Below are 12,297 nucleotides of genomic sequence, written 5' to 3'. Positions count from 1 at the left end.
ATTTTAGGCAGTGCCTTCTGGACACAGAACACAAATGAGAGCAAAGCAACACTGGAACTAGTGAGTGAGAGAGAGAGAGAGAGAGAGAGATTGGAAGGGAAGAAGGGGGAAAGAGAGAAAGAGAGAAAAGCATCACTCTGATAGTCAAAGATTCCACTTAATGGCAGTCTGAGGCCCCAGTAAACATTCTACAAGGTATTGTTTTTTTCCCCTGAAAACAGTCTGCTAAACTGCACAAGTGGCCAAAGAAAGGTATTCACAATACAAAGAGGAAAAAAACCCCAAATCTCATCCTTAACCTTTCAGAGTGAGTTGAAATACAAAATAGTTTAAATGATCATTATAGAAAAAAATTTTCTACTCAGAATCCAGATTTATAGATATTCCAGTTTTCACTGAAATAGAGTTAATTTCCTAAATAAATGACTGTCAAACTCATTTTTTAAAACAAAGACATCCCCCCGCCCGCCTTATTTTTCTTTTTTCTAAAGGAAATCTTGGCACTCTAAGTGGATTTTCCCTATTTGTGTAAGGTATGAAATCCAAGCTGTCCTGGTGGTGCTGAGATGTGTGAGAGTCTGGGGGCTTGTGATGATGGGGACTTGAAAGCAGGTCAACAGACCACTGGTGGGCTACTTGACTGCCCTGCTCAGAGACAGCTCAGAAACCTCATGGGGCACCTGGGTGCCTCAGTGGGTTAAAGCCTCTGCCTTCGGCTCAGGTCATGGTCCCGGTGTCCTGGGATCGAGCCCCACATCGGGCTCTCTGCTCTGCAGGGAGCCTGCTTCCTCCTCTCTCTCTATCTGTCTGCCTCTCTGCCTACCTGTGATCTCTGTCTGTCAAATAAATAAATAAAATCTTTAAAAAAAAAAAAAAAAGAAACCTCATGATCTGCCTGTGTAGATTTTTGTGCCAAAGGGACACATCAGTTCCTCCTAATGAAAACTTAGAGCTACAAACTGAGGCCAGACTTGCTCACTGCCTAGAAAGACGATGGATCAGTGGAGGAAGATGATGAATGGGAACTTAACAGGAAGGCAAAGCTAGCACTAGCTATAGGCATTCCTCTTTTCAGAGAGCCCCTTCACAGGGACATATCTATTCCTGAGAGGCCCGGGAATCCAGATCAGAAGGAGTATATATGTTCTTAATAGTTCTACTTAAGCCTCCCTCTTCTTTTCCTGGGAACAGCTCTATTTACAAATGCTTCTGATCTACTTGGCAGAGTTACATTTGTCCTCCTGTCATACCTGCCTTGAACTCATTATCACTCTATCCCATTTCTTCCTTCTCCCACTCCTTTGAGGAAGTTAGAGAGAAGATTCCAGAAGAGAAGCCCTGCTGTTTTGTGGAGAAACATAATAGGAACTCTTTTGTGAGAGAAAGAAAAGAGAGAGAAAGTGCTTTTGTATCATCCTCCTAAGACTAAGAGACAACAGGTGGCCATTTTCTTTTTTGGCCTAAATACTCCAAAAGTCTTCACCTCAAAGAAAAAAGATGAAAGGAAGAATGAACACTTCTTTTTTTTTAGTCCTGAAATGAGGAGCAGAAAATTAAGACTGTTGATTTTATGGTTCTCCAAATCATAATTATGGCTGCAATGACCCCAACTTCTTTTATTAAGATATCTATTGCCATTGTTTAAAACTAATTCTTGCAACATTTTACATGCTTTAATGAAAATTAAGGGCTATAATTAAATCGCTCTAATGCTATCATTATGTAGATACCAGATGAACAGAATTACAGCAAACAAAGGAATAGGTCTTAAATTAAAAATTATTTTAAAAAGATCTTTGTTTAATTGCTTATATATGACAAATGAAACAGTAGTGAACATCAATATTACTACAATGTTAAATTGATGGGATCTTAATTTTTACTAAAACTGTATTTGCATATAAGCAACCGTCTGGATAAAATGTTTAAAATTCAGGGAAAGTTAAAAAAATCTGAATCTTTTTGTCACAGAGTCAAGCACTTACATATTCAAAAATATCTAAACTAATGCATACCACCCTATCTTGATAGAAAAATACCTAAAAAACAAATTAAGGAAACTTTCCAGGAGAGCAGAAAGAATTTGTAACTGGTGGAGGGCCTATTACATTCGAGTTCTTTTTTTTTTTTTTTTAAAGATTTTATTTATTTGACAGAGAGAAATAGCCAGAGATAGCGAAGCAGGGAGCCTGATGTGGGGCTCAATACCAGGACTTTGGGATCATGACCTGAGCCAAAGGCAGAAGCTTCACAACTGAGCCACCCAGGTGACCCTCGCATTTGAGTCCTCATTTGAAAAGGAGTCCCCCAGTACTCTTAACTAGCAGCCATGTGATCTTGGGTAGGTTATTTAACTTCAATAAGCAATAAGTTTTCAATCTATGAAATGAGTATAATGATAATACAATTTTGAAATCTTTCTGGAGTTTCAGTTTTAAAAAAATTGGAAGTACGCTTAGAGATCCTCAAGAATTCATGTCCAAATAGAACCTCAGAATGTGACGTTATAGGAAAAACTGTGTTACTCCAAAATTCATATGTTGAAGTTCCAACCCTGAAAATCTCAGAATATGACCTTATTTAAAAATAGTCTTTACAGATGTTATTAGTTAAGATGAAATCATTAGGGTGGACCCTACTCCACCTGATTTGTGTTCTTATAAAAAGGAGTAATTTGATAACTCAATAACCAAAAACAACCAAACAATCCAACTTAAAAATGAGCAGAGGATCTGAATAGGTATTTTTCCAAAGAGATACAGATGGCTAACAAGTACATGTAAAGATGTTCAACATCACTCATCATCAGGAAAATGCAAATCAAAACCACAATGAGATATCACATCACATCGTCCAGAATGGTTAGTATGAAAAAGACAAGAAATGACAAGTATTATTGAGGATGTAGAGAAAAGGCAACCATCATGTACTGCTGGTGGGAATATAAATGGCACAGCCACTATGGAAAACAGTAAGAAGGTTCCTTAAAAAATTAAAAATAAAACTATCACACAATCCAGTAAATCCTGTTTCTGAGTATTTATCTGAAGAAAATGAAAATTGGAAAAGCTTTATTCATTATATTCAATGCAGTATTATTTACACTAGCCAAGAAATGGAAACAATCCAAATGTCCACTGATGGATAAACAGACAAAGGAGATGAGACACAGACATACACACACATACAAACAAACACATGGGAATACTATTCAGCCATGAAGAAGAATGAAATCTTGCCATTTGTGACAAATAGATGGATCCTAAGGGCATTATACTAAGTGAAATAAGTCCAAAGGAGAAAGACAAATATTGTATGATCTTACTTATGTGTAGAATTTAACAAACAAACCAAAATAAGCATATAGATACAGAGAACAGATTGGTGGTTGCCAAAGGTTGGGGTGAGGGGTGGGCAAATGGGTGAAGGAGGTCAGAAGGTATAAACTTCCAGTCAAAAATAAGTCATGAGGATGTAATAGCTGGTAACTACAGTTACTAATATATCTAAGCCAGAATATATATATATATATATTCTTGAAAGTTGCTAAGAGTAAATTTAAAATTTCTCATCACAAGAAAAAAAATGTGTTACTATGTATGGTGATGATGTTAATTAGACTTGGTATGGTGATCAATTCACAATACATAAAAATATCAAATCATTATGCTGTATATTTGAAACTAATATGGTGTTATATGTCAATTATATCTCAACTTAAAAAAACAGATTATAAAAGGGGGTAATTTAAACACAGACATACATACAGGGAGAATGTCATGTGCACAGACACAGGGAGAAGATAGCCATCTGTAAGCCTGAGGAGGGAAACCTACACCAGATTCTTCTTCACAACTCTCAAAAGGAATCAACCCTGTGGACACCTTGATCTCAGACTTCTAGCCTCCAGAACCATAAACAAAAATCTTCTGTTGTTTAAGCCATGCAGTTTGTGATACTTTGTTACTGCAGCCCTAGCAAAATACAATGACCTTATTCGAAAATAGGGGCTTTGAAATGTAATTAAGATAAGGTCATACTGCATTAAAATGGCCCATAAATGCTGTCATTGGTGTCCTATAAGAAAGCCATGTGAAGACACAGAGACACGGGAAGACACTCAGGGAAGAAAGTCATGTGATAGCTGAGGTAGAATTGGAGTGATGCATCTACAACCCAAGGCATACCCAGAACTTTTGGCAACCACCAGAATCTCAGAGAGAGGCCAGGAGATTCTCCTTCAAAAGCTATAGAAATCATCCACCCTGTCAATTCCTGACTCTGGACTTCTCCAATCCAGAACTGTGAGAGAATAAATAATCTCTGTTATTATAAACCACAGAATTTGTTCAATCTGTTACAGCAGCCCTAGGAAACTAATAAAGGAAATGCTACATAAAGTACTCTGTTCTCTTATAAATGGCCATGAGAAAATTTACGATCAGAAATTATGCTTCCACATCTAGTCCAGAATTTAAGGTTATCAAATCTAGAATGAGTTTATATAATTGTTACTAGAGAATTTATATGCTGATGATTTTTGAAATTGACCATTTCCTAGGCTATTTTAGCATGTACCACTACAATGGGGAGGAAAAAGAGCATTCATAGGAGAAATATTAAAAGCCAAAAGATTATCAACAAAATCTGTAATGCTAAGTAATATAGAAGTAATTTAAAGCAACAGTTACATCATAATTATTAAGCTCGTAGCATGTCCTATATGTGAAAACAATACATTAAAAAATACATTACTTATTATACATTGGGGAGGAGAAAGAAAAGCAGTTTCTACAAAGGATTTATTTTGTGGTATAACTCTCTTTGCTGGTAACATAAGTCTTAAATGTTTTCAACTTCAACCCCAGTTTCTACTAGAAAAAAGGCATTTATTCTCTGGAGAAATTGAGTTGGACAACTATAATGGTCTTTTAATCATCTGCTTCAGAGGACTCTCTGACTGTCAGTAAACAATGGAATAATTGATACTATTCTTTTAAAACTTTACAACCCTTTAGATCTACTTCATTTCAGAGTTCCAACTTAAACTGTTTAGTTTTTAGAAGACTTAACCACAGCTGTCCAAGGTTACTAATTCAAATATGGAGTCAAATCTCTGGTGCAATTTGGTTTCCATTCATCTTCAAACCCCCAAATGAACCTGATACAGCAATCATTCCAGTATGCAGTGATTTTTGTCTACTAGCAAACTGGCAATCAATTTCATTTTCTTTTTGATCTGGGATCCCACATAAACAAGACTGTCATTGTTGCTGTTGTATTGTTTTATTTTATTCCTTGTTCAAAAATTACCTCAATGGAAATACAAGCGGTCACCAACAAATTATGTATCTTTGGACAAGATACCTAACCGCTTTGGTCTTCCATGTCTGCATTTATAATATGGTAATTAAAATCTCATAAGATTGTTATATTAAATTAATAAGGCTAAATTCCAGAACAAATTTTTTTAAGTTTTTTTTTTTTGACGTAATCTTTACACCCAACATGAAACTTGAACTCACAAGCCTGAGATCAAGAGTCGGATGTTCTACTGACTGAGCCAGCAAGGCACCCCATTCTAGAATAAATTAAGAGCTCACCAATGTTAATTCTATCTCCATTCCTCTTAATATTACACATCAAGCAAAATAAAAACAATCAGATAAAAGTAGAAACCCACTACCACTTCTCCCCAAGGATTCCTACTCATGTACTCTTTTTAGCATTAATGTTAAATTATCTTTTTATGCTCTTTTTTAAAGATTTTATTTATTTGTTTGAGAGAGAGATCACAGAGGGAGAGGGAGAAGGAGACCTGCTGCTGAGGGGAGATCCAAATATGGGGCTTGATCCCAGGACCCTGAGATCATTACCTGAGCCCAAGGCAGACACTCAACCCACTGAGCCACCCTGGCACCCCTATTTATACTCTTTTTAATCCAAAACCTCCATCTGTGTACTAGATCCCATCTTTCTATAAAAGCGTTATTCTGGCAGTCTACTGTCTTCTTTATTTTCCATTGCTCCCTTTCTACTATACAAATATGTTTTTATTTCTCTCATCTTAACCTACAGCAATAAGAGTAACCTCTGTTTTCCTTATGTGCCCATTTTTTCCTGGTCTGTCTTTTTTTTTTTAAAGATTTTATTTATTTATTTGACAGACAGAGATCACAAGTAGGCAGAGAGGCAGGCAGAGAGAGAGGGGGAAGCAGGCTCCCTGCTGAGCAGAGAGCCCGATGCGGGGCTCAATTCCAGAACCCTGGGATCATGACCTGAGCCGAAGGCAGAGGCTTAACCCACTGAGCCACCCAGGCGCCCTGATCTGTCTTACAGCAAGACTCCTTAAAATAGTTATTTATGCTCAGGAACTCCAAATATCCCACTTTCTCTTAGCCCACTCCAGTGGTCAGACTTATACACTCCACAAAAGTTCATTTGGTAGAGTTGATTACTATGTCATCACTTCTTTACTAAGCTTCTAGGACAATAACAACAAAAAATCTTGGTTTACCTACCATTTCACACATAACACTTTTTTGGTCTCCATTGTTTTCCTTCTCTTCTTCCAGCCTCTTAATGGAAGGTCTCATGGATTAGTCTTTGGTGTCTTTTTTCTTTTCTCTATTTTCATTCAGTTACTTTTATTCTCACTCAGCCTCAAATCTTTACCTTATGTACCACAATGATTCCTCAATTTATACCTCCTATACCTCTCTCCTGAACTTCAAACTAGTTCCTTGAGGTCTGAATTTGAAGGTCTATAAGTCACCTTAAATTTAACATGTCCAAAAGAATGCAACATCTTTCCACTGTGCCTCCCCCAAAACATCCAACGTTCTCCTTTTTCATCTTACTTGATGGCAAATCTATTAATTTAAGTACTCAGATCAAAAATCTAGGAATATTCTTTGACTCATTTTCTTTCACAGCTCATAACAAATTAATAGAAAAAATGTGACCTTCAGAAAACATTGAGACTCTACCACTTCCATTGTTATTACCCTGGACTGAGCCTGGACCAGGCTCATATGTTGACTGGGCTAAAATAGCCTCTTATCTGCTTTCCCAGTTTCCCCATACTCTTCTGCAATTTACTCTCAATACCTCAGCCAGAATGAGTTTTTTCCCCTTTGCTGAACTTTTCATCCCAATCACTTATTTATTCTATAACTGGAAACCTGTACCTCCACTCCCCTTCGTTCATTTTTACCCATCCCCCCACCTCTCCCTTCTAGCAACCATCAATTCATCATCTGTATTTATGTATCTGTTTCTGTTTTATTTGTTTCTTTCTTTCTTTATTGCTTAGATTCCATACATAAATAAAATCATATAGCACTTGTCTTTCTCTAACGGACTTATTTCACTAATACCCTCTAGGTCCATTCATGTTGCTCTAGCTGGCAAGATCTCATTATTTCTTATGGCTGAATAATATTATATATATTTCCCATATCTTCTTATCCATTCATCTACCTATGGACACTTAGGTTGCCTCCATATCTTAGCTATTGTAAATAATGCTACAATAAACATAGGGGTTATATATCTTTTTGAATTAGTGTTTTTCTTTTCTTTGGGTAAATACCCAGTAGCAGAATTATCTCATTGTACAGTAATTTTGTTAAATTTCTTTTGAGGAACCTCCATACTGTTTTCCACAGTGGCTGTGCCAATTTGCATCCCTACCAATAGTTCACAAGGGCTCCTTTTTCTCTACATCCTTGCCAACACATGTCGTTTCTTATCTTTCTGATACTTGCCACTCTGACAGGTATAAGGTGATACCTCATTGTGGTTTTGATTTGCATTTCCCTGATGATCAATGATGTAGAGCATTTTTCAGTATGTCTATTAGCCATCTGTATCTCTTCTTCAGAAAAATGTCTATTCAGGTCCTCTGCCATCTTTATATTGTATTATTTGGGTGGGGTCTTTTTTTGGTATTGAATTGCATAAGTTCTTTATGTATTTTGAATATTAACCCCTATCAGATATATCATTTGCAAATATCATTCCCCTTTAGTAGGTTACCTTTTCATTTTGTTCATGGTTTCCTTTGCTGTGGTGGCATGACCTCTTTAATAAAATGTCAGATCATTCTGAGTCTCACTGCCTCTCTCCCTTTAGCCTTTCCAGGTATACTACAGTGCAAATTGTTCCTTAACTACACAACACAGACTCTCACCTTAATGTCTTTGCACTAGCTCTTTACTCTGCTCTTTCCCCAGATACCCACTTCATCTCCTTCAGGTCTTTGTTGGAATGAGGATTATGCTAAATATCTTATTTAAAATGACCTTTATCCTTCACACCAGCACCCTTGATTCACCACACTCTGTTGATTTCTCATCTTCTTACATCTTTTAACTTTAGCTGTTGATTGTGTTTATCATCTACAATTTGTCTCCACATACTAGATGTAAGCTCCTGGATGTCAAGAACTTTTTTTTTTTTTCCCACTGCTGTATCTCTGGGTCCTAGAGCAGTAATCTCATCAGCACAGAGTAAGGACTCAGTAAATATTTGTTAGATGAATAGATTAATTAAAAATGTGTCAGCCAGAAGGAGGAGCATTCTGGAATATAATCTCCTTTAAAACACATTGACAGCGAAGAGAGTATTGTTAAGTATAATTAATTAGGGAAAAGTCAGTATGTATGTTCAACTAACAACCAAAGAGACCCTAAATCTGTGGAAAGGGCTTTTGAATGATGTCTGTATTATCTCAGGTAATGACGACTAAATAGAAAACGTAAAAGTAAAATGCATATGAAAATAAGGAATAAAATACTCAAAGACTAAAAAATTATGCAAGAGGCATCTATTAAGATTCCAATTTTCTGTACATTAAAAATTGGGGTAAATGAGAAAAGTAGGTTAAGAATTTCTCACACTGAAGAAATGAAAATCATTTCTGTATTCATCTCAGAAGAGCTATGCAAATAATAGTCAAAGTGCTGGAGAAATGCAAAGCTGCACAACTCTAGGGTATCCATGAGCCAATCAATTTGTTTGTGGATTCTCTGGGTCCCTTGTTCCTCCTTCTCATGTTTACTGCCTAATATTTGACCACTCTTCTGTTTGTTGGCAACTCTCACAAGACAGCAAACTAGAGAAACAAAATGAAACATAAGCAAATTAAAGCTATTCCTGATAGCAGCCAAGAGAAGTATGTTGGGATCTTGGTCTAGACAATAAGAAAATTATGTGTAGGATTTAAGAATGGTCACTAAAATGTGTACTAGCAAGTTTTCTGGAAATCAGTTACTATCATGGACTTGACCCAATTCAATTAAAGTGAGCATTAAATTCATCTAAAATAGAGTCAACAGGTAGAATAAAAAGAATTCATAATATATTTGACGGGAGTGGGGAAGAAAGGGAGATCAGGAAGGTAGAGAGATGTGAGCCTCTGCTATAGAAATCTCTATTAGAGGTAATTTAACATAATGGAAATGCATCTAATATTAGCAAGAACTAGGACCAAACCTAACTACCACTTACTAGCAAAAGAAATTGGGTCAGAACACTTAACCTCAGAACCTACTTCCTTATTTATAAAATATAGATAGTAATATGTTTTCTACATTCAAATTCCAGTTTCTGTCACGTGTTATCTGCCTATTTGGCCCAATGTTGACAGCCATCTCATTTTAAGCACTCATCTTTCAATTTTGAAAGGATAAAACCCTGAAGAAATATCTAGAGAGTAATTAACATATGGCTAAAACTATCATGGGAAATATAAAAAGATAGATTGAAAAGTGCAACTGGGACCTGTTTTAAATGAGAGGAAGCCTATTGATAAAAATGTTTTTTTTTTTTCTTCAACTGCACAGGAAAATATTATAAAAGCTCTATCTAAAAACTATAGCCTGGGTGGTAGTCATTTGAGCATTGGACTCCTGGTTTAGGCTCAGGTTGTGATCTCAGGGTCGTGATCTCAGGGTCATGAGACCAAGCTCTGCCTCTCGCTCCATTTCGGACTCCTTGACAGGCTCCGCAATAGGCGTGGAGTGTGTTTGAGAGTCTCTCTCTCCTGCTCCCTCTGCCCCTTATACTCATGTTCTCTCTCTCTCTCAAACAAATAAATAAATATTTAAGAAAAAACTATAGCAAGGCATCTCTTGGGGAAGTAAAAGATTTTCTTCCTATTATACAGACTACAGCAGAGAAAATGCTTTGTTCTTTGTAAACTTACTTAAATTCAGTAAGTTCTATGGGAAAAAGGATCTTTGTTTCATTCATTATTGACCTCCCTTGAAGAGTAAATGATTAAGGCAATTAAGAAAAGTTTGGATTAATACAGTATACACAGATTATAGTGTACTTGGCACAGGGGTGGGGGGAAGTTCATCTGCCTTAAAAGGTAACCACACACGGTTAAAAAGAAAGAGATAAATAATAGCAAACTAAAAATATCTTTAACACCTATAAAATGCAACACACCTATTCCTATCGTTCCTGAACCATCATTTAAAAACTTCTAGAATTCTGTTGGAGAATTTATAATCCATATGCAATATATATTGGTATATGTGTACATATGAAATGACTATTATTTTCTTGAACCAGAATAATGGGATTTCTTGGAATGACCAAAAGAGACTCTCCATGATAAAGAAGGGAAAAAAAAGTTAAAAGTTTGGGGGAAAAGTTCTACTCCTCTGCTTAAAGTCAAGCTCTGAACTTTAGTTTTTAGTTTAAAAAAGGTTATTCATATAAAGGACGACATTTAAAATTTTCGTTACTTAGACTTTGGGGTAACATACAATCAGCTAATAAAAGAACAAACTTATTTAGTAATAACAGAATATATTAAATACCAATGCAAAATAATTTTTTAAACTGCTTAACATAAAAGCAAAATAGATTTGGACTAGAAACCACACACGCTAAAGTGAGTATCCATAGGTTTTATCCTCTGGCTATTAGAAATCAGTTCAAAGTTTGCCAAAATAAAAAGCACAACCTTACACACCTCTTTGCCAACTCTCTCATACAGCTGATGGAACCAACAATCCAAAGAACAACGAAAAATAATTTCCTAATGAATCTATTTCCCCTGAAGTTGTATGAGAGGAAAGGTCACTTTCTCACTTACTAGCATACCTTTTCAGTATCCTTATCATTTTCTTGATTGTACATATTTTCATGTATTATGTTCTATTTATACAATCTTCAATAACATCTTTATTTATGACTTTGTGAGTCAACATCTTGGTGATAAGAGGTGAAAGTCACTTAGCTAATTACACATGCTTGATAAGCTGCATAATAATAACCACTGCGCTATTGTACATTAGTTCAAGGCATGTAAATTACTGCAGTTATTCTCATTTGGGGGAAAACGAGAGACTTTGTTTTAGTTTAAAAGACTTTGTGTTCTCTATATCCACCTTCTCAAGTACACTGCGCTTTTAACCCAAATTGTGGCATCAGTAATACACGAAAGGTCAGATCTCACTCTACTAGTACGACCAAAGAGATAAAAATAAAAACAAAACAAAAAACTCAATTTAATGCAAATACTCTGATCAACAATCGAGAATTTTGTTGTATGAAGCTCTTCCATATAATGCAATCCCCATAAAACAGAACAGCTTAGACACTCCGTGCCCCACAAGGATGTTGTAATGAAATCTGATTTGGTCCAGCCAGCTTTAGAAGTGCATAGAGAGATAGAATGTACACCACTAGAATATTAATATGACTTCTGTATGGAGATTGGAAATTCTACAAAGTTATGAATAAGGTCAAAATAACACTTGGATGATTTACTGCCCTAGAAAATCATATTCTCCTATGAGTGATTTACTGGATGTTATATAAAAATGGAGTGTGGACAAGCTACATTCAGATGCAAGCTTGCAGCTGTCAGTGTCTACATTTACTCAGTCTGGCTAGAGGATGATTTGAAGGTTGATTTAATTGTAGCTTCTGAATCATGTTCTTCCCTATGTTTTAAATTGTTTAACATAAATACAAAAATGTTAAAGTAATTTTAAGACTGTAAATATTTAGTATAAAAATCTGCAAAACCTCATTCTTTTCTGGAAGAGTAACCAAAAATATACACTATCTGGAAAAAAATACCATTACTTAATAATGGTAATTGCCCAACAGTCATGGCAAATTTACCCTGATATGAGAAAGTTCATAGGGCATTCAGAAGTAGCTAAGAATAAGCAAGCAAAAAACTAGGTTTGTGACTGAACTGATCAGTTTTCTAAGAGGAACAGAAATCTGTATCTGGAGAACAGGGTTCGGAGAAAAAGTCAACCAGTT

General features: G+C 35.8%; 1 protein-coding gene across 9 annotated transcripts in view; it reads right to left on the bottom strand.

The window, feature by feature from the left end:
* NLGN1 (neuroligin 1) overlaps positions 1–12,297 on the bottom strand; it is an 836,848-nt gene that overhangs the window by 643,607 nt on the left and 180,944 nt on the right. The gene's annotated exons all lie outside the window — the stretch shown is intronic.

Source organism: Lutra lutra, chromosome 1 (genome assembly GCF_902655055.1).
Source record: "Lutra lutra chromosome 1, mLutLut1.2, whole genome shotgun sequence".
Classification (NCBI taxonomy): domain Eukaryota; kingdom Metazoa; phylum Chordata; class Mammalia; order Carnivora; family Mustelidae; genus Lutra; species Lutra lutra.
Note: the sequence above shows the minus strand (reverse complement) of the source record. Positions and strands in the feature narration are given on the sequence as shown.